General features: G+C 40.2%; 1 protein-coding gene across 4 annotated transcripts in view; it reads left to right on the top strand.

The window, feature by feature from the left end:
- The first annotated feature begins 5,138 nt into the window (after positions 1 to 5,138).
- Positions 5,139 to 27,169, top strand: part of HPCAL1 (hippocalcin like 1) — a 192,524-nt gene continuing 170,493 nt past the window's right edge. The window contains exon 1 of one of the 4 annotated variants that reach the window (XM_072634230.1): positions 5,139 to 5,807. The gene's annotated coding sequence lies outside the window, so the exon portion shown is untranslated. Of the gene's footprint in view, positions 5,819 to 27,169 lie in introns of all 4 variants that reach the window. The other 3 variants (XM_072634233.1, XM_072634231.1, XM_072634232.1) reach the window with 3 other exon arrangements.

Raw genomic sequence — 27,169 nt, 5'->3', positions numbered from 1 at the left:
CTTCCATGGATGGAGGAACACACACTTCTGGGCATTTTTGTCACTCCAACAGCCTTCTCCAACCAAAAGTATCTGTATGAATGAAGGTAGAATGCTAAGTCTTTGACAGTAATGTCATTTGAGGCTGGATTGCTCTAGCATAGTGGAAAAGCTCCCCCCTCCTTCCGCCCCCAGTCATTTCTTAGCAGAAATAGTCTCTCGTTCTCAGGTCTTCTTGAAGTTTTGAGAGCAATAAAATCCAGGTGGCAAATGTCTGGGCTTAAGGATAGTATTTTCTTTGTGCTAAGTGGTCAGGGCACTTGTGAACAGTCTTTCTGCACACCAGATTGGTGTTTCAGACCATCTGGCCTAAGCTCACATTCACTCAGAGGCCTTAGATGTAGATGGTTCTGGAGTGTGTGTGGAGGGGGAGGGGAACCTAAGATAGACTGCTTCTCATACAATACATAACACTGGGAAATAGCAGTTATTTCAGGATGTGGAGCTTTCTCAATTTGCATACTAATAAATATCCTAGGGACAACCTTGATAGAGGTTACTGTTATCACTGAATGAAGAAATAGGCACAGAACCTTTTGCAAATTAGAAGAAAAAATCTTGTTGCCCTTTTGACAATCAAGTTTATGAGTCTACAAAAGGAAATGCTTCAAAGAAAATAGCAGTTGTTAGTTAATAGCACTTAGTGGCAAAACACGGACTCAGGAATACTTAACTTCAAATTTTGCCCAACACCTATTAGCTGTGTAACCTTGAACAAGTCAATTTGCCTCTGTCTGTCTTGGTTTCTTCAACTTAAAATGGGGATAATAGTAGTACCTGCCTCACAAGGATGAGGATCTAATGAGGATCTAATATTTGTTTAAAAAAGAAAACCTCTTAGCATGGTGCTTGGCACATAGTAGGTGCTATATAAATGCTTATTCCCCTCCCCACTTGTATAGAACTTTGAGATTTTCAATGTGCTTTACAAATATTACATACAAATATACATTACAATGAATATTACAAATATTCATTTTATCTTCATGACAACCCTGGGAGGTAGGTACTACTATTATACCTATTTTACATTTGAGGAAACTGAGGCGGAAAGGTTAAGTGACTTGCCTAAGGTCACAAAGCCAGTAAGTATCTGAGGCTGGATCTGAACTCAGAACTTTCTGACTCTGGGTCCAGCTCTCTATCCACTACTTTTAACAAGCAATCATAAAAGGATTACAATAAAACAAACTTAATACAAAAGTTTCTTCAATTTGGGAAAGGACTCTCCTCCCAAAATGGAGGTCATACTTGTACTTTCAAAACACAGTAAACTGTAATACTACAATAAAAATAAAAACACTAGTGATGATCCATCATTTAGTTGACCTTTAACAGGGAGATTTTCAAACATTAGAAGCATCTTATACCATGAGACAGATCATAGCATTGGTTGATGGAGAAAAGTCACCCAGAGCAGTGGCTTCATCGTGGGTTGGTTCAATGGACCCAATGAATTGTCATTCATGGTTTGATACCAACCTGTAAGTGGATCTCTAGTAGGGTCCATGTGCTGATTAACATTTTTGCCAGTGGCAGAAATGACATTGGCATCAATAATATGCTTCTCAAATTTTCAGATGCCTTAAAAGGGTTAATCAATATGGTTCCTGACTGAATCAGGTTGTGATATTTGCAGGGCTCTAACAAAATGAAATTTAATCAGGATACATGTGTTACACTTGAGAAAAATTAACTTTATAAAAGTAAGATGTTTTATTTTATTTAGTTAGCAATTCATAACGTTAAAAAAAAGAACTAGAGGTTTTAGGAGACTGAAAGCTCAATATTATTCAACGGTGTGATAAAGATGCAGAAAAAGCCTATGCAGTCTTAGACTACATTAAGAGACACTATCAAGGTGGTAGGATAGCTATATTCTGCCCTGATCAGACCATATCTGAAGTGTTGTGCTGATTTCTGGCACCATGTATTTGGATGCCAGAATTTTCAGAAGATGCCATCCAATATGGTGAAGGGCTTTGATATCATGCCATATGAAAACTGGCTGAAAAAACTGAGAATGTTCAGCCTGAAAAAGACTTAGGGGATATAAGAGCTAACTTCAAATATTTTAATGACTATCAAGTGGAAGAAGATTGGACTCGTTTTACTTGGCCCCAAAGGAAAGAATGAGGAACAAGGGTGGAGATTACAAAAGGCAGATGGTTGGTTTCATATAAAGAAAACTTCCTAGTGATTCGAGCTATTTAAAAGAGGAATGGAATATTTCAGGAAGGAGTGGGTTCTCTCTTACTGAGAGAACAAAAGATGCTTGATCACTTGTTAGGTGTGTTAGGTTAGAGTAGATTCTTAAAAGGGTTGGGCTAAGTTCACACTAAATCCCTCCAAACTTTTAAAGATCCTGTGATTATGAAAATAGATTGAGCAGAGATGCCATGGGCCAAGACAGAAGCAGCCACAACCACATCCACAACATTTGCTAGGGACAAATATCAGTTTTTTGTTTTGTTTGTTTTTTATTTACAGCTACATTCATCTGTTCTGTAATTACAAGGGAATTAATACTTTAGAAATAAAAGTAGCCCATATAAACAAACTGATCACAGATTTCCCCAAATGCTTGGCTTGTAGCTTCTATTTCTAAGAGCTTTATAACTGCATACAATTTAGTGCTGCAAGGGACCCCTTAGAAATCATTTAGTTCAATTTGCTCATTTCCAGATGAGGAACCCAAGGGCTCAGAGATAACAAAGGATTTGCTCAAGGTCACAGAGCTTTTATATATCTGTCCTATCTTCAGATTCAGTGATTTTTCCATTATAGTACACTGATTTTAGATTGAGTGAGTTTATTGAATTTAATCATAGTGTTATAATTATTTGTCAAATAGTGCTCATTTAGGTGCCTGAGTAAGCTGTAAAGACCCAGAAGCATGGACTGTAGTTCTGGGTCTGCTGTTATGTGACCCTGGGCAAATCACTTAATTTAGCAAACCAACAAATATTCACTGAGGGCCTACTCTGCCATTAAGGATATACAAATAAGCCACAATCTCAGTTCTCTGAGAGTTCCCCTACTGGGGCAGGGGTGACAACAGGTATACTGGTCATTGGAATATGTTGGCAGGTTATAGGAGAATGGGTAAGAGAGAAACTGTCCTATGAATGTTCAGAGGAGGGATGGAAGCCCGAGGGATTAGGGAAGGCTTCACAGAAGTAGTAGCATTTGAGCAGCACCTTGAAGGATGCACTTAGTCACATTTTTCTTTGTATTTCAGTTCTTTGTTGTATATCACTTTTCTCTTCTACTGGACTGTTTGTAACCTCACGGGCAGTAACTGCTACTAATTCATCTTTGTAACCATCAGAGTGGCTACGAAGGTAACACTGGGCCTTGAATGTAGGTCTTTTAATGATTTAAAAATCAAAAAACTGGAGTGTATCCACCGGAGGCTTTGCAGAAAGGGGAATTGGATTATGAGTTTCTCCTTTGACACACTAGAATGAAAGCTCTGAAGAGCCTCTTGTGGGGATGAAAACAGTACTAGGTTGGCAATCAGAAGATCTGGGTTAGAATTCTATCTCTGTTCCTTACAGTATGACCCTGGGTAACACCTCACCTCTCTGGGTTTCAGTTTGTCCTCTTCTGTAAAATGAGGGACTTGGACCAGAGTAGAAGTTCTTGAAGTTTTTTATGGAGACTTTCAACAGTTTGGTGAAGCCAATGGACCCCTTCTAAGAATAATGCTTTAAAATCTACAAAATATGATAGAAACCAATACAATAGAAACATACCATACATATTACAATAGAATGGTTACAATAGAAACCAATCATATTGAAATAGGGTTAATTATATACATGTATGTCTATAATATGTGCACATGTACATATACGTGCATACATATACACATATACATATATGTATGTGTATGTATATATAGGCACATATACATATATATATATTCATGGACTCTAGCTTGAGAAATCCTGAGGTGATCTCTAATTTTCCTTACAGTTCCATATCCTAAAAATTTAAACTTTGTTCCCCACTAAATAACAAGCTCTGGATTGGAAACTTTATTCAGAAACTAAGTCTTTTTTTTGGTGGCGGTGGGGAAAGGGTGGTGTGTGTATCTGTACACTAAGAAGACAAACCTATTTTTCAGTGACACAAAGAATTTGGAAAGAGTGGGTTTTCAATCTGTCTTGCCCATTGATTCCCACAAATCACTCATTCGCTTCTTTGGAAGGTGGGGAGAAGAGGAAAAGCCACTTTCTGAATACACTTTGCGTCTCTTAAGGAAGGGGTCAAGGGGTTGAGGAAGGGGCCAGCGGAGCTAGGTGGCACAGAAAAGAGAAGGCATCTTCCAACGGCTTCAGGTCATCAACACTGGTTCATGATGGTACATATTTGTATAACAGCTTAATAGTCACAAAAGGCCCGTGAACTAGGTCGCCAAAGTATTATTAGATCCAATTTACAGGTGAGTAGAGGAAGGCTCACAAAGATGAACCGATCAATCCGTGGTGACACACGCAAATCTGAGTCAGGAGCAGAATTCATTCATCCACTCCAGTCATTCTGCAAGCACAGTGTGCAAGCAGGCCAGGAAGGCCATTTACCCAGCTCCTAGTCCGGGCCAGGCCCCGGGGCAGAGTGAAGAGGGAGAGTCGCCTGCCTGGGGGTGCCCAGCGGGCTGCCCCCGTCCCACCTCTGGAGGCTAGGGTGACAGCTTTCAGTTTGGAGAAGCGCTTTCAACAGCTTCGTGTTTGATCCTCACAGCAACCCTGTGAGGTAGGAAATGAGCAGAGCGAGGCACGGGCAGCCGGACTGGTCCTGGGTCACGCAGCCAGAGGAGGCTAGCGCTGAGACCCCGGTCCAAGCTGGGCACCGGGGAGGTTGGTCTCCGCTCGGGAGAGCGCCCGCGGCGCTCCTCGCCTTCTAGACTCCAAGGACCCGCCCCTCGCCCAGCTCCCGGGCCGGGCTGCTCAGGACTTCCTGCCTGCTGCAGCAGAGGCTCGGTGCAGAGGCTGGGGGCGGGGGCGGGCCGGGGGCGGGGCCGGGGGCGGGGCAGGCGCTTACCAAGTCGGCGGGCGCTGCAGGAACCCCCCCGTCCCCGCCCTCTCCCTCGCCTCCCTCTCCCCCTCCTCCGCAGTCCTCAGGTGAGGAGTCGGAGGTAAGGAGGGGAGGACCGGAGCGGGGAAGGACCGTAAGGCGCGCGCTGGAGGGAGGGGTCCAGCCTGGTCCTCCTCCATCCCGGCCCCGCCCTCGGAACAGAAGCTGGCCTGGAAGGGTGGGGGCATGAATGACGGGCCAGTCCCGGGGCCCCGGACCGGAGGGGCGGGTCACTGAGGAGGGATCGCTGCCCTCCCTCCCGAGGAAGCGCCAAACTTCAGCGCAGCGTGGTCCACGTCCTGCCTTCTCGCGTCCCTCTGGGCAGCGGCTTCTCCCCCCTATCCCCGCCCTCTCGGCCATCCCTCCGCCCGCCCTCTCCGCCCCCCGGCCGCCGCCTCCTCCTCCTCCCTCCCCCTGCCTCCCTCCCCCTTCCCCACGCGCCTCCACCTCGTTTCCTCTTTTCTCTCCGCCGGTTTCCTTTTGTTTTCCTCGGTGGCGATGAGCGCAGAGTTGGAGCGGCGGCTGGAGCGGGAGTGGGGCCGGCGCTGCTAGCCAGCTCGCTGGGCGCTCAGCGGACGCCGCCTCCTCTTCGCCCCTCGCAGCCCGGGGAGGAGAGTCATCGGGAGCCGGAGCCGGAGCCGGAGCCGGAGCGGGAGCTACAACTTGGGGAACCTGCTGCCTCTTTGGTAAGGACCGGGTAAGGAGCTGGAAGCAGAGGAGGGGAGTGTGTGTGCGTGTGTGGCTGTGTGCGTGTGTTCAGGCTGCGCTGTCCCTGAACGCCGGCCACCCTCGCTAAGGTTTCTCTGGCCGAGGGGCATCTCGGAGGCTAGGGAGACCCCTACCCAAATCTGGATCCGCCCCCCACCCAGCGCGCATTTCCCTGCCTGGGAAGCTGGCTCATTCCCTTAGCCTGAAATGTGGTGGATTAGAGTTATCTGCGTCTGAGCCTCCTCCCGGTCCTAGGCGGTGAGCTTCCTGAGGGCAGGGAGCGTATTTTATCTTCAGGAAGCTGGATGGGAAGCGAGAGGTCCTGGGTTTGAATCCTGCCTCTGTCACGAGTTAGCCACGTGACCCTGGGCTGGTGGTTCCTCTCTCTGGGCCTCGGTTTCCCCATCTGGAAAGTGAGGACCTGTGTGTGGACAACCTCAGACGTCCCTTGCGAGCACGAACCCCCTCTGGTACTGGGTATTGGGTATCTTCCTGTGCTCGGCGCCCGACTCTGCGCCCCGCAGGCGTTAGCTAGATGGTGGTGGCAGTGGGTTCTCTGAACGCCCCCTCCCGATGACTCCGCTTGCCGGGCCTGGTCCTGCTGTCTTGGGCACAGCGCAGGGCCGTGAGACCCCTCTCCCCGGAGGGTGAACTGCGCGGGCTGCCTGAGGGGTGAGCCCAGGGAATGGGAGGTTGCGGCGCAGTTGGGGCGTGAGGCCCCCTCCCCTAACCCCCCAGCCTGGTGGGAATTTCCTCGGTAGTGGTGCTGAAGGGAGCCGTGATCCCCGGGGGTTGCTCTCGATTCCTTGACGTGGAGGCGTTTCTCCGAGGTCTTGTCCCAGGGTTTCCTTGAGGTTTGAACGCGGCAGGTGGAGAACGAAGAAGGAACGATTCTGAATTCTCAGGCCGAGGGGAGGGGGCGCTTGACTGCAGTGTATGGGGTCGGGAGCTAGCCTTCTTCTCCGTGCCTGCTGGAGACCAACTTGGATCCCTCGATCTCTGCGGCTGGGCATGGTTGGGGGCGGTTTATCCCAGCTCTTTTCTCCTTCCCTAGTCTCCCACACCCCCCACTGCTCCCATTTCGGTAGTGTTGGGTAGATCTCAAAGCTAAACTTCGCTGTGCAATAGCACTATTTTCATTTTTCTAAAGGCAATTTATTCTGTTTTATAATGACTGGTTGGTTCTGGGATTTTCATTTTGGTAGTTTCAGCCTCTTTAATGGGAGGGCCCAGGATCTGGGAAACTTTAAGCCCTGGTTAATCTTTTACCTCCTGGTACACTTTTAGCCTGGGCTTAAAACTGTCGGTTTCTCGGATCCCCAAATATTACCAGTGGGGTCACAGGGTTGACTTTTCCTGGAGATACTCATCCTCGTGGTAGGTAACACGCCACCGAGGGTCTAGTGTGGTTTTTCGTGGGGGCAGTGTGGGAAAGGGGCTCCTCTCCTGTCTCGAGGGAAAACTGCAGTCATTCAAAAAGCCTCCAGCTCAACAAATGGGAATGCTCTTAGGGCTGTGAGATGTGGAGACTCGAAGTGAATTGACTGCAAGTGGGACTGCGATTGCGCAACCTGGGTTCCTGGCTTCAGTCCGCCCTGCCTGAGCCCCTCACTTCAGCTTGGCCCCAGTTCTTAGTCACAGCTGAATGCCCGTCCCATTTCCTCCCATCCAGTGTCAGAATCCTTGCCCTGCACAGGACTGTGGAGCAGAAAATTTTATCTTTTTTTTCTGTGCGTAGTGACTTTTCCTCACCAAAATCTCCCCGGTTAGGAATTGTCCTCTTCTGGTTTACTCTCCATCCCTGAAACAGGTCAGCCTCTCAACTGATCAGGAAAGGGGGGTGGTGGTTATGTGACACCCCCTCACTACCCATATCTTCATTTTTCTTTATGCGTTTGTTTTAAGTCTTCAGTTTTGGAACCTCTCACTCACCAAATTACACTCTGCTGAGTGTGTGCCTCAAACCATTACCAAGATTAAGCTGTCACACACACACACATTCGCTCTCTCTCTGTCTCTCTCTGTCTCTGTCTCTGGCTCTTGCCAGCTCTGTTTCACTGTTTCCTACTGTCATTGGAAAGTAAAGCTATGGTAACAATCTGCCTCAGCTTTGAGGTGTGCTTCTCCCTTGGGAGCTGCTCCTACCACCTGATGCTACCAGGGGACCTTCGGTGGCTTTCAAGGATGAGCTATTAACCCCATTTCCACTGGCCCCTTCTCTCCCTTCATCCCAGCAATTTCAAGACAGATAGGACAACGTTCAAAGACACCCAAACGTCATATTAGATCCAGGGCATGGCAGATCCTCATGTGAGACAGCCTCAAAATGATCTGCTTGTCATCTATGTCATAACTACAAGTTGGAAATGAACAGCTTGGTTTTGCTGGAGTATCGGATTTGATTCCCGAGGCATACATATCCCCATGGTAAATGGTTTCAGGGAATCTGGAATGCTCTGTGGCTTTTGAGACTGAAAACAAAAATCTCTTCTGTTAGCTTTGTGTAGTTTAACTTTGGAGTGGACTGAAAAGCTTAGACTGTAGGTGATACATGAACCCAATCCTTGATTTTTTTTCTGAACTTGGTGGCAGTGACACATCTATTTCTGATTCCTAAAAAATGATTTTGTATCCTTCTGGAGAAAATTGGTCTTCCATCTGTGAGTCGTCCTTTTCAAACCCATAATCAGATAATCAGATTCAATAATAATAAATTTTTAAAATTAGCTTTTCTTTCATAGCACTGAAGACAGACCAAGGGCTTTTTTCTTGTGAAACTAGGCTTTTGTTTCAAGCAAATCAGTATTTTGATCCCAGATCCATTTCTATTCAACTGCAGGCTCTCTTGGAAAAGAACACGTAATTATAGAGAGGCTTGGTGGTTTCAGTAGATAATGTACCAGATTGAAAATCCAGGGAGTTGTGTTCTATTCCTGGCTTTGCCACTGACTTGTGGTGTGACTTTATGCCCCCTTCCATCACTGTTCTCTGTCTGAATCAATTTTTTTCCTCTTTATGAAACAGGAAATCAACTTTGTTGTGAGAATATTTTGAGAATATACTGAGAGGCTGGTAGATGTAGGGAAAAGAATAAGATAAATCTCTACAAAACATTTATCAAACCTCTCTATAACAAGGTTAGCCAGGACCCCACTCATTTCCAGCAAGATCTACAGTGGTATGATTTTAGTACCATGATACTATATAGACAATCTTCTGGATATATTGTCACTTTGGTGGAGTTCAGTGCTCAAGTAGAAATCTAAGAATCTGGAATAAAAAAGCTTATGGTTTCTGTTTGTGCTGGCTGATATGGTTATATATATCAGCCTGGGAGTGAATTGAATGTATTTGTTGATCCAGATTTTTCTTCTACTTTATGCAAACTGCATCATGAGATAAATTTCTTTGCCACTGGAGATATTTATTCAGAGGCTTTGTAGACAACTTGATGAAGGTATGTGGGGGGGGGGGGGGGAACAGCGGTGTTGGAGCTTCACACATGTGGGAAAGAGGTGACCTTCTAAATCTAACTAAGGAGTCTAGTTGTATATAGGTAGGAAGGACACTGGATTGGCAGTTAGCAATCCTGGGTTCTAATGACTTCTTCACTGGTCTTTGTAACACTGAATATATTACTTGTGAATAAGTTCTTGTGACCTTGGATAAGCCACTTCCTTTCACTAGACCTCTGTTTCCTCATATGTAAAATGACTGGTTTGGACTGGATGATGCCTGTGATTCTAAGTGCAAGACCTAGAAGAGGCAGCTCTGTTTCCTCACAGTATGTCTTTCAGCCAGCCGGGTTATGAATGATTTAAGAAGTTGGGGAGACATCATTGTGGTGAGATACTGAGTTTGGGTATGAACCAATGATGATGAAGAATCCTTGTAGAAAGATCCAGGCTCTGACAGGTAAGATACACTTTAAGGCACTCAAGTTACCTTTGGAGTTGTATGCTATTTGTATTAGAGCTGATCACTCTGAGATATACCTAATTCGCATGTGTGTTTGATTGTGGAAGAAAGCTTTAATTTCATGAGCTGCAAGTATGGACTTGATGAGGATTATGCATTTTTAAAGTAATTTGTCAGTACCACTTGTTATCATTTGTGCTTGGGAAGTTATAAGGTAATGACTGTGGGCATGTTGTATTTTTAGGGACAAACTCTCCCATGTCGTCCACTGGGTTTGCTACGTACTCAGATGTATGTATTTATATCTTTGTGGATATTTCACAATTCAATTCAGCAAACATTTCTTAAATCTCTACTTGTGCATAGAGGAAGGCAGGCAGCATGACGCAGAGGAAAGGTTTTGGGATTGGAGGACCTAAGTTCAAATCATGACCCTGCCAATTGCTACTGATGTGACTCCTACCTGTTTAGTCCTTAGTCACTTCATGTGTTTCTCTGAACACTGTGAAAGAAATAAAACAACTTAAACAGTGACAACTATCGCATCAAGGACTGGAATATGTATTTGGTTCAGGTAGAGAGATGAAAAGATTGGTAGGCTTATACTTTGATCCTTATGGTTAACACACACACACACACACACACACACACACACATACACATATATATATATATGAAATTATTATTAATATAATCAAAAGTTGAAATAATTTTGACCCCTTAACATCATATTATTAATTCTATTTTAAATTTATAATAAACTAATGACCACAGCTAGGTGACTCAGTGGGTAGAAGTACCTGGTCTGGAATTAAGAACACCTGAGTTCAATTCAACCTCAGTCTCTTACTAGGTGTGTGAGCTGGGAAAGTCACTTCACCCTGTTTGCCTCAGTTTCCTTATCTATAAAATGAACTAGAGAAGGAAATGGCAAACCACTTCAGTATCTTTGCCAAGAAACCCTGAAATGGGGTCATGAAGAGTCAGCCATGACCGCATAACAAGAAACTGAACAAATGACCTCAATTTCTTTTTAAAAAAATTATTGTATTTTTTCTCAATTACATGTGAAAAACAGTTTTAACATTTGTTTAAAAAAAGTTTTGAGTTTCAAGTTTTCTCCTTCCCTCCTTGCCTCCTCTTTGAGAAGGAAAGCAATTAGCTATAGATTATACATGTGCAGCCATGTAAAACGTATTTCCGTTAGCCATGCTGCAAAAGAAAACATTTTAAAAAAAGAAAAATTTTTAAAAAATAGTGCACTTTGATCTGCATTCGCAGTCCATCAGTTCCTTCTTGGGAGGTGGATAGCCTTTTTCATCATGAGTCCTTTGGAATTATCTTAAATCATATTGTTGAGAGTAGCTAAGTCATTCACAGATGATCAGCATATGATATGGCTTTTACTGTGTACAGTGATCTCCTGGTTCTGCTCACTTCACCTTGCATCAGTTCATGCAAGTTTTCCCAGGTATTTCTGAAACTATCTTGCTCATCATTTTTTATAGCACATTAGTATTCCCATCACAATCATACACCACTTGCTTAGCCATTGCCCAACTGAGGGGCATCCCCTCAATTTACAATTCTTTGCTACCACAAAAAGAATAAATATTTTTCTATATCATAGGTAGGTACTTTTCCTTTTCCTTTGATCTGTTTAGTATACAGACCTAATAGTGGCATTGCTGGATCAAAGGGTGTGCACAGTTTTATAGCCCTTTGGGCTTAGTTCCAAATTGCCCTCCAGGGATGGTCAATCAATTTACAACTCCATCAATGGTGCATTAGTGTCCCAATTTTTCCAAATCCCTTCCAATATCTGTAATTTTCCTTTTCTGTCATATTATTCAATCTGATAGGTTTCAGGGTACTTCAGTTTTTAAATTTGCATTTCTCTAATCATTAGTAATTTAGAGTATTTTTTATGTAACTACAGATATCTTTGATTTTATTTATATGAAAACTACCTTTTCATATCCTTTGACCATTTATCAGTTGGGGAATGACATATTCTTATGAGTTATTATATTCAGTTCTCTCTATTCAGTTCTCTATATATTTGAGGCGTGAAGTCTTTATCAGAGAAACTTGCTGTAAAAATATTTTCCCCACTTTCCTACTTTCTTTCCAATCTTAGCTGTATTGGTTCTGTTTGTGCAAAATCTTTTAAAATTATCAAAATTATCCGTTCTGCATCTCCTAATGCTATTTCTCTTGCATTTATTCTTTAGGCAGTGAGATGATGAAGTGGATGGAATCATGAACTTGGGGTCTGGAACACCTGATTTCAAATCTGACCTCAGACACTTACTGGCTAAGTAATTCTGGGCAAGTCACTTAACTTCTATTTGCCCTAGTTTCCTCATCTGTAAAATGGGATAATAATAACACCTATCTCCCGGAATTGTTAGGCTGAAATGAGATAATACTTGTGAAATGCTCTACAAACCTTAAAGTGATATGTAAATGTAAATCATCAATCAGCATTACTGTTATTCTTACTAGTGCCTTCCAGGATTGTCATGGGCATAAAATGGTAGTGTTTGTAAAATGCTTTGTAAACCTTAAAGTACTGTATACATGTTAGCTGTGATGATGCCAGTGATGCTGCTGTGGATGATGACAGTATTGATGTTTGCTGAGGGGTTTGGCTAGAAGAGATAACTAGAGTGATAGCGATATGGAAGACGGAGGTATCGTCCATAAGTTACACAGCTGCCTCAGAACACATAGGTCTTAATTTTCTCCTCCAAAATGCAATTTCTTAGTTGAAACTACCAGTCCAGGTAATATGCTTTCAAGGATTTATGATACTGCTTATAAGATAAAATCTCCTTCAACCTGTATTCACTAGTCATTAAGAAATACTTCACCTGTCAAACTGTACTACTGGCTTGAAGCTATACTAAACCTGACATTTAAAGGTAGTCAGAGAATTATCTGAAGTCAGTGTGAAAGGAACAGATTCTGTCTATAAGGTAAAGGAGCAAGTAGTGGTAGAAAGGCACCTAATCTCATTACACTGGCTCCATATACATAATATGATAGACAGATACCTAAATCCAGAGAGAGTAAGAAGAGTAAGAAGTAATGTAAAGTCCTTGATGGCTGAAATAGTTTTATTTGGGTTCTGGTGTCCTCAGTATATATAGCAGCATTCTGGGGATCAAGGGATTATAGGTTTAGAGTTGGAATGATTCTCTGAATTTCCCATAATTGTTACTTCTTACAGTCCAGTTATATTCTATTTTATTCGTATTCCATAGTTTGTTCAGTCCTTTCCAATTTGAAGGATGTTGTTGTGGACTCATGTCTGTTGTGTCTGACTCTTGGTGACCCCCATTTGGGGTTTTTTTTGGTAAAGTCACTGGAAGGATTTGCCATTCCATCTCTCATTTTGCTACTTATTTTACAGATAGGAAACTAAGGCTAATAGAGTTAAGTGACTTGTCCAGGGGTAACATAGTGTCTGAGGCCAGATTTGAATACAACCTGGGTGTTATTTCTACAGTGCTACCTACCTGTCCCCATTTGAAGGATACCCACTGCCATTTACTTTTCAAAAGACACTGTGATGTAGTTAAAAACAAAAACAAAACAATAAAAACTCTTTGAACTTAGAATCAGGAGACCTGTATTTTGAGTCTCAGCTCTGATGCATACTAGCTGTGTGACCACGAGCAAATCACACATCCCCTCTATGCATCGGTTTCTTTATGTGTAAATTAGGGTTTATGATACTTTTACAGCCTAGTTTTTGTGAGTGGTTCTTTTGTAAATTTTAAAGCACTAGAGAAATATGTTGTTAGAAAAAGTGGTAGTATTGAACAAATACATTTTTCTGTTACTATTTTGTTTTTGAGGGAAAGGTGTAAACCAGTTATACAGATGAAGAAACTGAAGTACCTAAGGTCACTTAGCTATTGGTTGACTAATGGAGATCGGCCTCTTCTTGAGACTATGTCCCAGTGTGGTAATCCTTTCATTAGACTTCAATAAACTCTTTTCTTTCCAGTGCTATAATTTTCATTAGATTATTGCAAAAATGAAAAGACAGTCCCTCTATGGTAGACTCTCAGAATTTGATCCCATTTTGCCTTAGGCCCTTGGGCCCTTGAATTCTTTTAGAATTCAAATTTACTTGGTGTGCTCTGAGTCAGACTTTGGAGAAAAGTCATTAGGTATCAAAACGTAGTGGTAGAAACTTGCAGAAAGCCAAAAGGGTATCCCTGGGAAAGACTTTTATTTTGCACTTTGGAAAGCTGCCATTTTGAAATGTATGAATCTCAAAAGCCATTTGTGGGCATCTTTGTACTTCTGTCCTTAAAATCCCTCAAAGAGACATAGAGGAGTGATGATAATTCCCAAATTTAGGTGTGGAAATGGCATGACTGTTCAAATAGGTCTCAGTATACAATTCATCATCAAGAAGTGAATAGTACTTATTGTTATGGAATCTTGATCTCCATTTTGGTGAATGGATTTTGAATTTTAGATCTCTAAGATCTAACCCAGCTTCCTCATTTTGACTTTGATTGATTTCTGCTTTCGTGACAGTGGTGATAACAACACCACCACCACCACCTACTAACCATCCATCCATCTACCCATCCACCCACCCATCCACCCATCCACCCATCCACCCATCCTTCCATCCATCCATCCATCCATCCATCCATCCATCCATCCATCCATCTATCGGATGACTTTTAGGTTTCCATTTGTTATCTTAGTGGATCCTCACAACAGTCCTGTATGGTAAGTGTTTTTATCAGCCCTAATTTGTAGATGATGAAACTTAGACTGAGAGAGATTAAGTGACTTGCCCAGGGTCAGATAGCAGCATATACAGTAGAATTTGAACTTGGCTCTTCCTGAGTCCTAAGCCTAGTAGTACTTTCTCCAGTTGTGCACAGCCAAACACAACCACACCTCTTATTCTGCATGACTCTCTTGTCAATGTCCTCCTGTAATTTCTTTCCAGGAAACCCATCCAGTAACTAAGGATTCATAACCCTTTTTGTATCATGGACCTCTCCGATAGTGTGGTGAAACAAATGGACACCTTGTCAGAATATTGATTTTAAGTAATTAAAAGAAATGTTAAATTTCAGTTAACAATTAGTAAAAATAAAGATGGAGCTTTTTTCTTATCCAACTTCATAGACCCCCTGAAAATCTATCATTGATGAACCCCAGATTAAGAAGCCCTCCTCTAGACATTATTAGGAGCATGTAGGCTGCATGCGTTATCCCTTGTTCTTGCTTTTCTAGTCACGTGTTTCTCGGATGATATCCTTCATGACATTGTCTTGTGCAATTCTATATTGGTAGTACAATGAAGCTCATGGCTAACATGTGCTTCTCCCATTGTTTTCATTAGTGACCCAGTACTTCAGTTTTTTTATAGATTCTGTTAATCCTATAACTTGTAGCCTTACTGTAACACTGGAAGAATAGTGATGTTAAAGAGATGGACTTTTGTTTGCTCATTGTCATTAAAAATACTCCTCAGTTTCCAAATATGATTTATACTGCTGTCCTCATCTTTATAGGCTTATCTGAAGAGCTAGAATATACCTTAGAGGTCATCTAATCCAAGTTTCATTTTACATATGAGGAAACTGAGGCTGAGAGAGAGATTTAATGTCCTGACTAAAGTCACAGAAGTAGTAAATAAGTGGCAGAGCCAGATTTTAAATGCCAGTTCTCTAATTGTAGACCAGGGTGTTCTTTCTCATTCAGCTCTCACTTCTGGGCTCACTTTGTTGCTGCTCAGCAGTTTCCCGATTTAGTCATCTGTTCATTCATCCATTTATTACTTATTCATTCATTCATTCATCTATTTATTTATTTTTATAGGTGAAGAAACTGAGGTCTGGAGAGGGTGGTTGTGATTTTCCCAAACTCACAAGGGTGGAAGTAAAATCAGGTCTTCTGACTTCAATATCAGCAGCCGTCTCACTACACCCTGTTGTCTCCTTCTAACTTGTACTGACAAAAGGAGGAGAAAGACCTTTGAGGTGCCCCAACCTCTACTCTCTGCCCTTATCAAAGAATACCCCAACTACCCACCTCAAGGTGCTTTATTAAAAATCTCCTAATTGCTTAATAGGAAACAAATTACTATTTATATGACAATATTATGTGACATCATAATGTAAGCAATCAATGATAGTCTCTTAAGGATGGGAAGGATAGGAAGGCAAGACATAAGTAGCAGCCCTTTTGGTGTGTTCCCCTTTATTTAAAAAAAAAGTCAGTCACCTCACTTCTCTATTACCTTTCAAACCAAACCTTTCACCAGCATAGTGCTGTAATATTTGCCAAAGGTTAGTAAACTGTAGTTAATTTTTTTCCTTTGAGATGTATATAGAGGATTGTTGTGTAATTTTTAAAAATTTTATCACTTTACTAAAATTTATTATTTATTATATATTCACATTAACATGCATGATATTTATATAACATGCCATAATATATCATATATTTATTAATTTATGTCATAGTGATAACTTGTTATATAACCTGAAAGCATTCCTGATTATTTTTATTACACAAAAATCTATGATACTAAAAGCTTATAAGTTTGGAGATGAGTTGTACCAACTGTGGGCAATAACTTGTTTTTGCTATGACTCAGTTTCCAAATTTGTAAAGTCTCAAGGATTTTGTGATCTGTTTGAAAAAAAAAAAGAATACTAGTCTAAACCTGAAGGACTCATATTTGGACCATTTGGAACCAGACATTTAATACAGAAGCCTGAGTGGCTTATGATTTTCAGATAGGAGAAGGGTCTTTTTTCCCTTTCTAAGTTCCTTGGTGGTTTTATTTTTTTAGGCCCTTTTTGAGGGGTAGGGTGAAGCATCTAAAAAGAAAATCGTAGCAAAAATAAAAGCTTTATTTTAAAAAATAGTCAAGGCCGTTGTGGACCTCAGTAAAAAGGTCCCAAATCAAATACTACCAAAAAGGTATGAATTGACCTTGAGCAATATCTTAAGTAATTTCACCTTTATTTTCTTATCTGTCAAATAGTTCCAACTAGATGAGATTAATGTTTAAAATCCACTCCCCCATCCTTCATTTTTTGTCTACAATTCTTCCAAATCAATTTCTAGTGTAATGTTCCCTCCCACCCCCACCCTCACTGTTCTTTTTGCCATTGCCATTGTTTTCAAAGAGTCTGTCGTTGTCTGTGTAGTCTCTGTAGGTATTTCTAACCAATTCATCTTGAGCTTATCCCCAGATTCCACTCTGATACCTCTTTCTTCTTGACCTTTTCATTTGTTTTGTTTTTGCTTATTTGATTTCTTCTTCTTAACTTCTTGAGTATGGAAAGTACCAGTTTTACTTTATCTTAAGAAAATATTCTAGCTTTGTTTCTGATGCTATTTTTCGTCTCGATTCAGTTGTTTTCTCTTCAAATGCATTATGAATGCTTCTTATTAATCTGTAATGTTTTGGTTTTGTTTTTCCCCATTTTGTTGAAACTCCTCTTGGCGAAGAGACAGCTTATTTAAAATTAAAACCCTGTCCCTTAAACTAGCTGTCTAAGTCAGGGTAGTTTATTTAACTTTTCTGAGTCTCAGTTTCTTTATCTGTTAATTGGGAATAATAATACTTTGGCCACCTCTTTCATGGGAGTGCAATGAGGGTAATTTTTTGTACTTTTTTAACCATTATAGGAAGGTGCATGGTTATTCCTGGTTTTCTTATTCATTCTCTGATTTTAAAACTTTTAAGTATTTCTGGTTGTTTTGTTTCAGTGTTTCTCTTGAGGTTTTTTTTTGGGGGGGGGGTAGATATTTGAAGATATTTGTTCCCTCCTGACTTCTCATTTTTCCATAGGGTAGGAAGTGGGCAAGGTCAGAAAACCTAGGTTCATTTCCTGGTTCTCTTGTCTACTACTTGTATATACAAGACCATGGTCAAGTCATCTCCCTAAGTTTTAGTTTCTCTTCGGTAAAACGAGGTGACCTTTCTGACCCTTGATCCAAGAACCTGTGATTTTCATCTATCTTGTATATAGCTTGTTCATACATGATTTGGATATTGTATTCCCCATTAGACTGAGCACCTTGAGAACAGGGACGAATTTTTTTTGCCTTTCTTTTGGTTTAGCACAGTGCCTTTTACATAGTAGGCACTTAATAAATATTGACAGAATGGTGCCACTTAATTTCTCTTGTCCTTCTGTGCCCCTTCATGTAATAATATCCTATAATTTAGAGAGATTTTGCTGTACATTTTTCTCATTTGATCTGCAAACAGATAGGCTTGGGTAGGTGGTTTTACTTCCACATTTTAGATAAGAAAACAAACTGAAAAGATAAATAATTTGCTTAGCCACACTGCTTACTGAAAGGGAGAACTGGGAGTAGTAGAAGCCGGGCCTTCTGACTCTTATTTATAAGTTCAGTGTTACTTCATTGGGCTAGAAGATTTCTAGAACATGGGATTCTGAAGCTTTTTTGGTATAAGAGACCCCTTCACCAATTCTCCATAATATTTAAATGCACAAAATAAAGTGATTGGATTGCAAAAGAAACAAATTACATTGAAATACTGTTATCAACATTTAAAAAACAAATTCCTAGACCCCAGGTTAAGAAACACTACTCTATACTGGATTTGGTGTCAGAGGGCCAAAGGGTTTAGTGTCCTGCTGGTTGTGTGATCTTGGCCAAATCAATAGACCTTTCTGAAACTCAATTTCCTTTTTTTTTTAAATAGAGTTAGTAATATTTTATTATCTCACAGGATTACTGTAAAGATGAACTGAGAAAATGGATATAAGATACTTCTTAACTTTTAAGCCTAATGTGAATTATTATACAAATATACCATATGCAAATTATATTTATATAAGTTATTGTTTTCTTTAAGGACTCACCAGCACTAATTTACTCTTTTTCTATGAAATCAATCATGAAGGCAAATATCAAACTGATGCATGTAGGCCAGAGTTCAGAGAGAATTTATGTGGTTAAATTGGGCTCAAGAATGAACCTCATAAGTGAACCACATCCATGTAGTAGTTTCATTAACATGGCATTCAGGAGACATAGGTGATGGTTTTCTTAATGGACAGCAGAGAGCTGAACCCAAAGGAGGAAGCAAAGAAAATAGCTGAGCCATCTACATGACTGTATTTATTCTTATCTACTGTTTTTGGCTAGTTGATGACTGGCATTTTTTAGCTGCATTATTTAGGTCCTAGTTTCTATCACTTAAGAGGCAATATAGTGTAAGAATAGAAGGAGCACTGGCCTTGATACTGATGAGAATCAGAAAGGGGGGGTTGAGGGACCCCCCCAAAGACCAGAGTACAAGTAAGGGTCATCTGGAATGAATTCACAGAACCAAGCATTCTTGAAGTCAAGGTGGTAAAGATTTATTTAATGCTTTTTAGCAGGCAAGAATTCTTAGGGAGCCTGCGATTTAAAAGAGGATACAGGTAAAGTTTTTATAGGTTAAATTATAGTATAACATGTGCCAGATATGCTAACTAGGTGATTCAGAGCAGGATTAGGGAGTGATTAAGGCATGGTTAGTTCTTAAAGGAACATGCACTTTTAGTATCTACTTCATAGAGTTCACTGGGAAAGAGCCCAAGGATGGGGGGATTACAGAGAGGTGTGGTTTTAAGCCTGAAATGTCACTAAGTCAACTGACTGAGAAATACCCAGGCTGCCCTCCATCAATGTCTGTTAGACAAGGTATGTCTAGGATTATACAGAATGAGGACTCCAGGATACATATGATAGGTCAGTGAGTAGTAAATATTTTTATGAGCCTGTATACAGCCAGTTCAGCCAGTACACACACAGCTGGTTCAAACTAATAAATTCTGTAGGTGCAGCTGGCTACTGTATCAGGAAGAAAGATAAGTATTTTACTTGGGCATGCTGTCCTTGGGCGAGAGAGAAACTGCCAGGTATACAGTGTTTTAAGGCTAGGGAGAAATGTGATTTTTAGAGAGGAAAGTGATTTTAGAATTGGGGTCCAAGTACAGGCACCTCAGCACCGCATTATGACCAATAGAACTTGGTTCATGCAGGCTCTCCCACTTTCTGGCTATGTGACTCTTCTATTAATATTATTATTAATTAATTGAAATTAATAATCTATATGTACTATATAAATCATATACAACTTTACATAATATATAACATCACACTATGTCAATAATTAATAATAATTTTTAAAATTACATTATTAATATCATATTAATGCTTACTACGTAAGTAACCTTGGGCAAATCATTTCATCTCCCTGAGCCTTATCTTATAAGTGAGGGGTTTGGACCAGATGGCCTCTGAATTCCCTCCCAGATCTAGATCCATGAAATGATCATGCTGTGGTCACTTAACAGTTTACAAACTGATAACAATATTTTCACCCTTTACCTCATGAGTTGTTAGAGCACTTTGTATATCTCAGTGTACCATAGAAACGTGAGTTGCTTCTGTTGGTAATGAGAGAGATGGGATTCCTTATAATTCCAGAAGGGAGTCGCATTAGGGAAGGGGCCTTATCTTCAATTTTTTATCTTCCTCAGCTTAGCATAGTGCTTTGTATGAAGCAGGCCATTACTAACTGTTGAATTGAACTGGTTTTTTTGTGGTGCCTTTGAGAATCCTAGTGCCTATTAACTAAGGAAGTAAATGATTACTTACTATTTTAATGGCAGAATAAGCGTGTTTTATTTGGACAGTGGCAAGGAAGACTAATGTGATTCCCCAATATGTCAGAGTTATGGTGTAGTTTAAAAATTGTTATTCACATCAACAAGCATTTATTAAAATACCCACTATAGGGGAGACACTGCTTTTTAATATCAAATTAACAGTAAGCAAAAACAATCAGATAAGCATATAAGACCCAGGATAATATTTTTTTTTTGGTGGGAAAAAAAGGTTGATTTTAAGGTATTTTGTGTATTTTTGATAATTAATTTGTTTTCAGTTTTCAACAATCACTTCCACAAGTTTTAAATTTTCTGCTCCTTACTTCTTCCTGCCTCCCCAAGATGGCATGCAATTTTATATGGATTCTACACATACATTCTTATTAAATCCATTTTCACATTAGTCATGTTGTATAGAAGAATTAAAATGAATGGGAGAAACCTTGAGGAAAACCAAGCCAGAATAAAACATAACAAAAGAGAAAATAGTCTACTCAGAAGTCTACTTCATTCTGAGTTCTGACTATAGTTCTTTCTCTGGATGTGGATGGCATTGGGATAAAACTCTTAACACCAGACCTTTTTCCTTTAACAAGACAGAACCAAACAAATTCACCGAAAAATTCAGATATTAGATGTTCCTGTTTGTGGATGCCATTGTGCTGAATTTCCTTGAACATTGAGGTACCTCCAGAATGAGTTCTGTAATCACTTAGAAAAATTTGACCTAACCATGCAAACAGAAAAAACCAAGTAGATGAAGAATGCTTATTGGCCAGTATAATGAAGTGTCGGGTGGACAACCTATTGAGTTTGTTTAGTCATATTAGACTCTGGTGACCCCATTTGGAGTTTTTGTGGCAAATAAACTGGAGTAGTTTCCAGTTTCCCCCTCCAGTTCATTTCTCAGATGAGGAAACTGAGACAAACAAGGTTTTTGTGACTCTCATAGCTAGTAAGTGTCTGATGCCAGATTTGAACTCAGGAAGAAGAGTTTTGCAGACTCCAGGTCTGGCACTCTATCCACTGTGCCATCTAGCTGCCCCAACCTGTTGAATAAGATAGCATATATCTTGTTCAGAGGCTGCCAGTAGCTAATGAGTTAGGTCCTGAGTTGAACTAGAGTAGGGGAATGGGCAGGGTTGCCTTTGAGAAATTACCAGAATCTTTTAATGGTTCTAAGCTGCTTCTTGAACCAATATCCCATCTTTTTAAATAGCAGGATACCTCTGGTTATATTGTGTGGCTTTGCGTCAAGTCAAATGAACAAATGAAGGATAAGCAACAAAAATGCTTTTGTTTTGTATCTTTCAGCCCTGTGGAAATCTTTCCAAATTATGGTTTCTTCTTTTATTTTCCAGTTCCTGAACCTGTTGGCTAAAAACTTAACCTCATTTTTATCCCTAAAGGTCCTGCCGGAAGACCAGCTAAGGTTCATTTGAAATTAACACATGAATTGATTGTATTCAGATGTGCCATTGAAACCTGGCTCTTAACCTTAGTCTCCAACCTTGTTTACACTATTAATTTGCTTAGCAAACCTCTCTCATAAATCTTTTCAAAGGTAAACTTTAAACCCTCTTGTCCTTTACCTACTTGTTACAAATTAGTGGTCAGTCAGATAAATATAGTTTCATTACAGTATACATAAAACAGGAACTTGTTAATCCATACAGAGTGGAAAGAACTTTAACCTGGAGAGGAGAACCCCTAGGGAGAACATGACAGCTGTCTTCAAGTATCTGAAAGGCTGTCCTTTGTACGTGGGATTAGATTTTATCTACTAGGCTCCAGATAGCTCCAGAGGCAGTGGGTGAAAGTTAATTATATATGGGTCTTAATAAAGGCTTATTGAAAGATGAATCTATCTGGTCTTGGAAATGTTTTTGGCCACTGATATTCATTGGTAGAGGGAATTTCCTCATTGGGAGCTGCCCACAACTTGAAATTCCAGATCTTTTCATTAGGTCCTGATACATAGAAAGCCAATCTTGGAATCAGTAAGATATGAATTCAGTTTTTGCCTTTGAGAAATACTGCCCCAGTCAGTCAATCAGTCAGTCAACATTTATTCAGTACCTACTATGTGCCAGGCACTCTGCCAAGCCCTGAGGTTACAAAAAGAGGCAAAAGGAGGTTAAGGCGATTGCAAGTTAATGAGACAACAGGCAAATGTACAAACAAAAACTGCTTACCGTATAAATAGGAAATAAATAAGAAAGACCCTGGACAAGTCACTCAAATCTTTTAGTGTCCCTGGCAACTTTATTAGACTACAATTTAAAGAATATTTTCTATTCTGCATTTGTAGAAGGAGTTTCTGTTACTGGCAGTTCCCTAGCACCCATAAATTCAATGGTCCAGGTGAGGAAAAAAATAAAGAGAGAGAGAAGAGAGAGCCTCTTTGATATGGTGCAAAGGAAAGAGGACCTAGCTGTACAACCCAGACAGGGTAGCCCATTGGTCTTCTCTGGGTTTTATTTTCTCCCTGGGAGAAATATTTTGTTAGGCCCCTTTCAAATCTGAAATACTTTCAGAGGACCTATATTTGAATTCCAGCTCTGCTACTTACACTTGGGACCTTAGACAAATCTCTGCATCTCTTTAGGCCTCAGTTTCTTCATCTGTTAAGTGAGAGAGTTGTACCAAATGACCTTCCATGCCCCTTCCAGCTCTAAGGCAATGAACATCAAATATCTTAAGTGTTTCATGGGGCAGGTAGAGTTGGGGTAAAGTGGGGGGGCATGGGGCAGATAAACATGGCATGATCATGTGTTTCAGGAACTTATATTCTTCTGGGGGAGGGGGAAGCTAGACATACATAGCTGTAACATAGTGGAGAGTCAAGCCAGCCAAGTCAGCAAGCATTTATTAAGTGCTTACTATACACCAAGAACTGTGCCAAGCTCTGGGGATACAAAGAAAAGCAAAAACAGTCCTTGATCTCGGGGAGCTCACATTCTGATGGGGAAGAAAGCACATGTGTGCACACATATGCATGTATGTATGTTTGTGTGTGTGTATGTGAGAGAGAGAGTGTGTGTGTATGTAATTGAATGGCAACAGAGAAATTGATAAAATTAACGTAAATGGGAGGTCTAGGCAGAATGCTGCGAAACATTTGAAGAGGAAGAAATCACTTACTTGGTGGGGAAAATGGGGTATTTGGAGAAAGGTTCTCTTTTTTTCTTCAACTTTATTATTTATTTATTTTAAAAATATTTCGAGTTCCAAAGTCTGTCCTTTCTTCCCACCCTTTCCCTATCCATTAAGAAGGCAAGAAATGCGATATCAATTATGGATGTGAAATCATGTAAAACATATTTACATATTAGCCATATTGGAAGAAAAAGCAAGACAGTTGAAGAAGGTGAAAAAATTGTTTCATTCCGCATTCAGACTCCATCAGCTCCTCTTTGGGAGGGGGATAGCATTTTTCATCCAAGTCCTTCAGAATAGTCTTAGATTATTATATTGCTGAGAGTAGTCAAGTCATTCACAGTTAATCATTACTGTTACTGTGTACAACGTTCTCTTGGTTCTACCCGCTTCACTTTGCATTACTTCATATGTCTTCCCAGGTTTTTCTGGAACTATCCTGCTTGTCATTTCTTAGCACAATAGTATTCCATCACAATCACATACCACAACTTGTTCACCCATTACCCAGATGATGGATGTTGATCCCCTCAATATCCAATTCTTTGCTACCACAAAAAGAGCTGCTATAAATATTTTTATACATATAGGTCCCTTTTTCTTTTTCTTTGATCTGCTTGGGATTCAGACCTAATAGTGGTATTACTGGTTCAAAGGGTATGCACAGTTTTATAGTCCTTTGGCATAGTTTCAAATTGATCTCCAGAATGGTTGGATTAGTTCACAACTCCATCAATGGTGCAAGAGCGTACCAATTTTTCCACATCTCCTCCAACATTTGTTATTTTCCTTTTTTGTCATATAAGCCAATCTGATAAGTGTGAGGTGGTACCTCAGAGTTGTTTTAATTTACATTTCTCTAATCAGGAGTTATTTAGAGCATATTTTCATAGGATTGTAGATAGCTTTAATTTCTCCTTCTGTTAATATATCAACTGGAAACGGAGAGTTTTGGAAAAAATGGCACTCATGATTTAAGCCTTAAAGAAAGAAAAAATTTCATCAGATGGAGAATGTAAGGAGTGAAGTGAATCCATTTTAAGGATAGAGAATAATGTAAAAGAAGTTATGGAAACAGAAAACAAAATGAGAACAGATGTTGGAAAATAGTTCAGTTTGGCTGAAATGCTGTAGTAGAATTAATAAATAGAATCACCATTATCTTCATCATCATTACTACTAATTACATTACTAATAGCTAACATTTGTATAGTACTTACTATGTTCCAAGCATTGTGCTAAGTGCTTTACAATTATTATCTCATTTAATCTTCACAACAATCCTGGTAGATAGGTGCTATTATTATCCCCATTGTACAGAAGAGAAAACTGAGGCAAAGAGGGGTTAAGTGATTTGCCTATGTCACACAACTAGTAAGTGTCTGAGGGCTAGATTTGAACTCAAGATGAGTTTTCCTGACTCCAGGCCTAGCACTGGGCCACCTAGCTGTCTCTTTGTTTCCTTAGCACCTAGGATATTACCTGGCATACAGAAGAACTTAGTAAATGCTTATTGAATTTAACTGAATCATCTATTTTAAAGTTAAATAAGATTGTAGAGGACTGAAGAAGGCCAGAAGAATCTTAACTTTTTCATGTATCATAGATCCCTTAAGTCTGTGGAGTCCTTTTCAGAATAATATTTTTAAGTGCACAAAAAAAAATTCAAACAGAAATCAGTCATATTGAAATATATATCCATAGATCCTAGTTTAAGAATTCTAACCTACACATCTTATTTTATAGATCAGGAAGTTGAAGCTCAGAGAATTTCAATAACTTGCTCAGTCTCCCAACTAGTAGCTGGCAGAACCAGGATAGTTCCTTTTGGACCAAGAATCATTCTCAACATGTCAAAGTTTTTGAACTTGTGTCTAGGGTGAAAATAGACTTTCATGAGAATTGGAAATCTTTGTGCTTTTTGCGTATTCTTTCCCCATGTTCCTTGTCACTCAGCTATAGGTTTGGCTAGATAGTCCCTGGTTTGTAGGCAGGGATCATCTGAATCAGAATTGTCTCCTTACTGACTGTCTGCCTCCAGGATCTCCTGGTACCATTCTTTGGAATAATTGTTCAGAGATTTAATTTTCTGAGCCTGAGGTGTTCAGGATGTTGCTGAAAGGCTCAGAGAGGGGCCACTGTCAGATGAGCTGGCATTGACTGAAGTGAGAAAGATTAATTTCAGCATGGACAGAGAAGACAGATGATGAAGGGTAGATGAGCAAGTGAGACAAAACACATTCCCGTGAGGTTCAAATAGTCAAGAATGGTCTGGTGCAATAGATCTGTGCTCTAGGACCTTTAGAGACCATGATTTTTTAAGTGACTGTCTTTAGTCTGTGAAGTGCAGAGGTAGGAAAGGGAGGTGCCTTTCCATTTTATATGACCAGGTCATTGGGGAGAGCGACTTTGGTGTTTTATGTGCTTAGCTGCTCTGGACAAGAAGGGGTGTGTGTGTGTGTGTGTGTGTGTGTGTGTGTGTGTGTGTGTGTGTGTGTGTGTGTGTGTGTGTGTGTGTGTGTGTGTGTGTGTGTGTGTGTGTGTGTGTGTGTGTGTGTGTGTGTGTGTGTGTGTGTGTGTGTGTGTGTGTGTGTGTGTGTATGTCTGTGTGTATGTCTGTGTGTATGTCTGTGTGTCTGTGTCTGTGTGTGTCTGTCTGTGTCTCTGTGTCTCTGTGTGTGTCTCTGTGTGTCTGTGTGTGGGGGCAGTTGGTAAGGCTTCCTGAAATTACTTTTTAGCTGTCTTTTTGATTTGATTTAATTTCCATATCTGAACTTTATATTATAAATGTATATAATGTAATATATGTTTCTCAAAAGTGATGTGCTAATACAAATTTGGTAACCCAAAGTAATTTTTCCCAGCTGATTTATATAATTATTACATGTCATAATAGTTTTAATTGGCATGCTTTGGAGATATTTTATTCTCACATCTGGTTGGCTCCTGATTTGTGGCACAGTAGAAAGAGTATTTATTCTAGAGTTAGAAGTTTACTTGCACCTGTAATCAATCACTCAAAAAGCAGTTATTAAGTGCTTACCTGGAGCCAGACACTGTACTGGGTTCCCTGGGTTCTGGGAATGTATAGTCAAAGAATGAAAGAATCTTTTTTCTCAATTACAATTACAGTTTCCCTCACAAATCACTTGAGGGCTGACAGTTTGCTTTATTTTTATCTTTGTGTCCCTGGCAGCTAACAAAGAATTACAGAATATGACAGAATATGAGATTTGGAAGGAATCTCAGAGGTTATAAAGGCTAAATCATACCCGAAAAGAATCCCCTCTACAATATAACTGAAAGGTTATATTGTATGTTGTATATTGTTATATTATTATTTATAGGTGAGTGTGTGTGTGTGTGTGTGTGTGTGTGCGCACGCGCGCATGTATTCAAAGGTTTGAAGATACATATCTTCAAGCCTTTGCCCAAAGACCTCTTCGGGACTTATCACCTCCAAAGGCAGCCCAGGTTACTTTTATATAGCTTTACTTGTTAAGAAAGTTTTCAAACCCAAATTGCATCTTTGCAACTTACACCTATTACTCCTCTTTCTACTCTCTGGT

Source organism: Notamacropus eugenii, chromosome 1 (assembly GCF_028372415.1).
Source record: "Notamacropus eugenii isolate mMacEug1 chromosome 1, mMacEug1.pri_v2, whole genome shotgun sequence".
Classification (NCBI taxonomy): Eukaryota; Metazoa; Chordata; class Mammalia; order Diprotodontia; family Macropodidae; genus Notamacropus; species Notamacropus eugenii.
The sequence above is the reverse complement of the archived record's forward strand: the minus strand, read 5'-3'. Positions and strand labels throughout refer to the sequence as shown.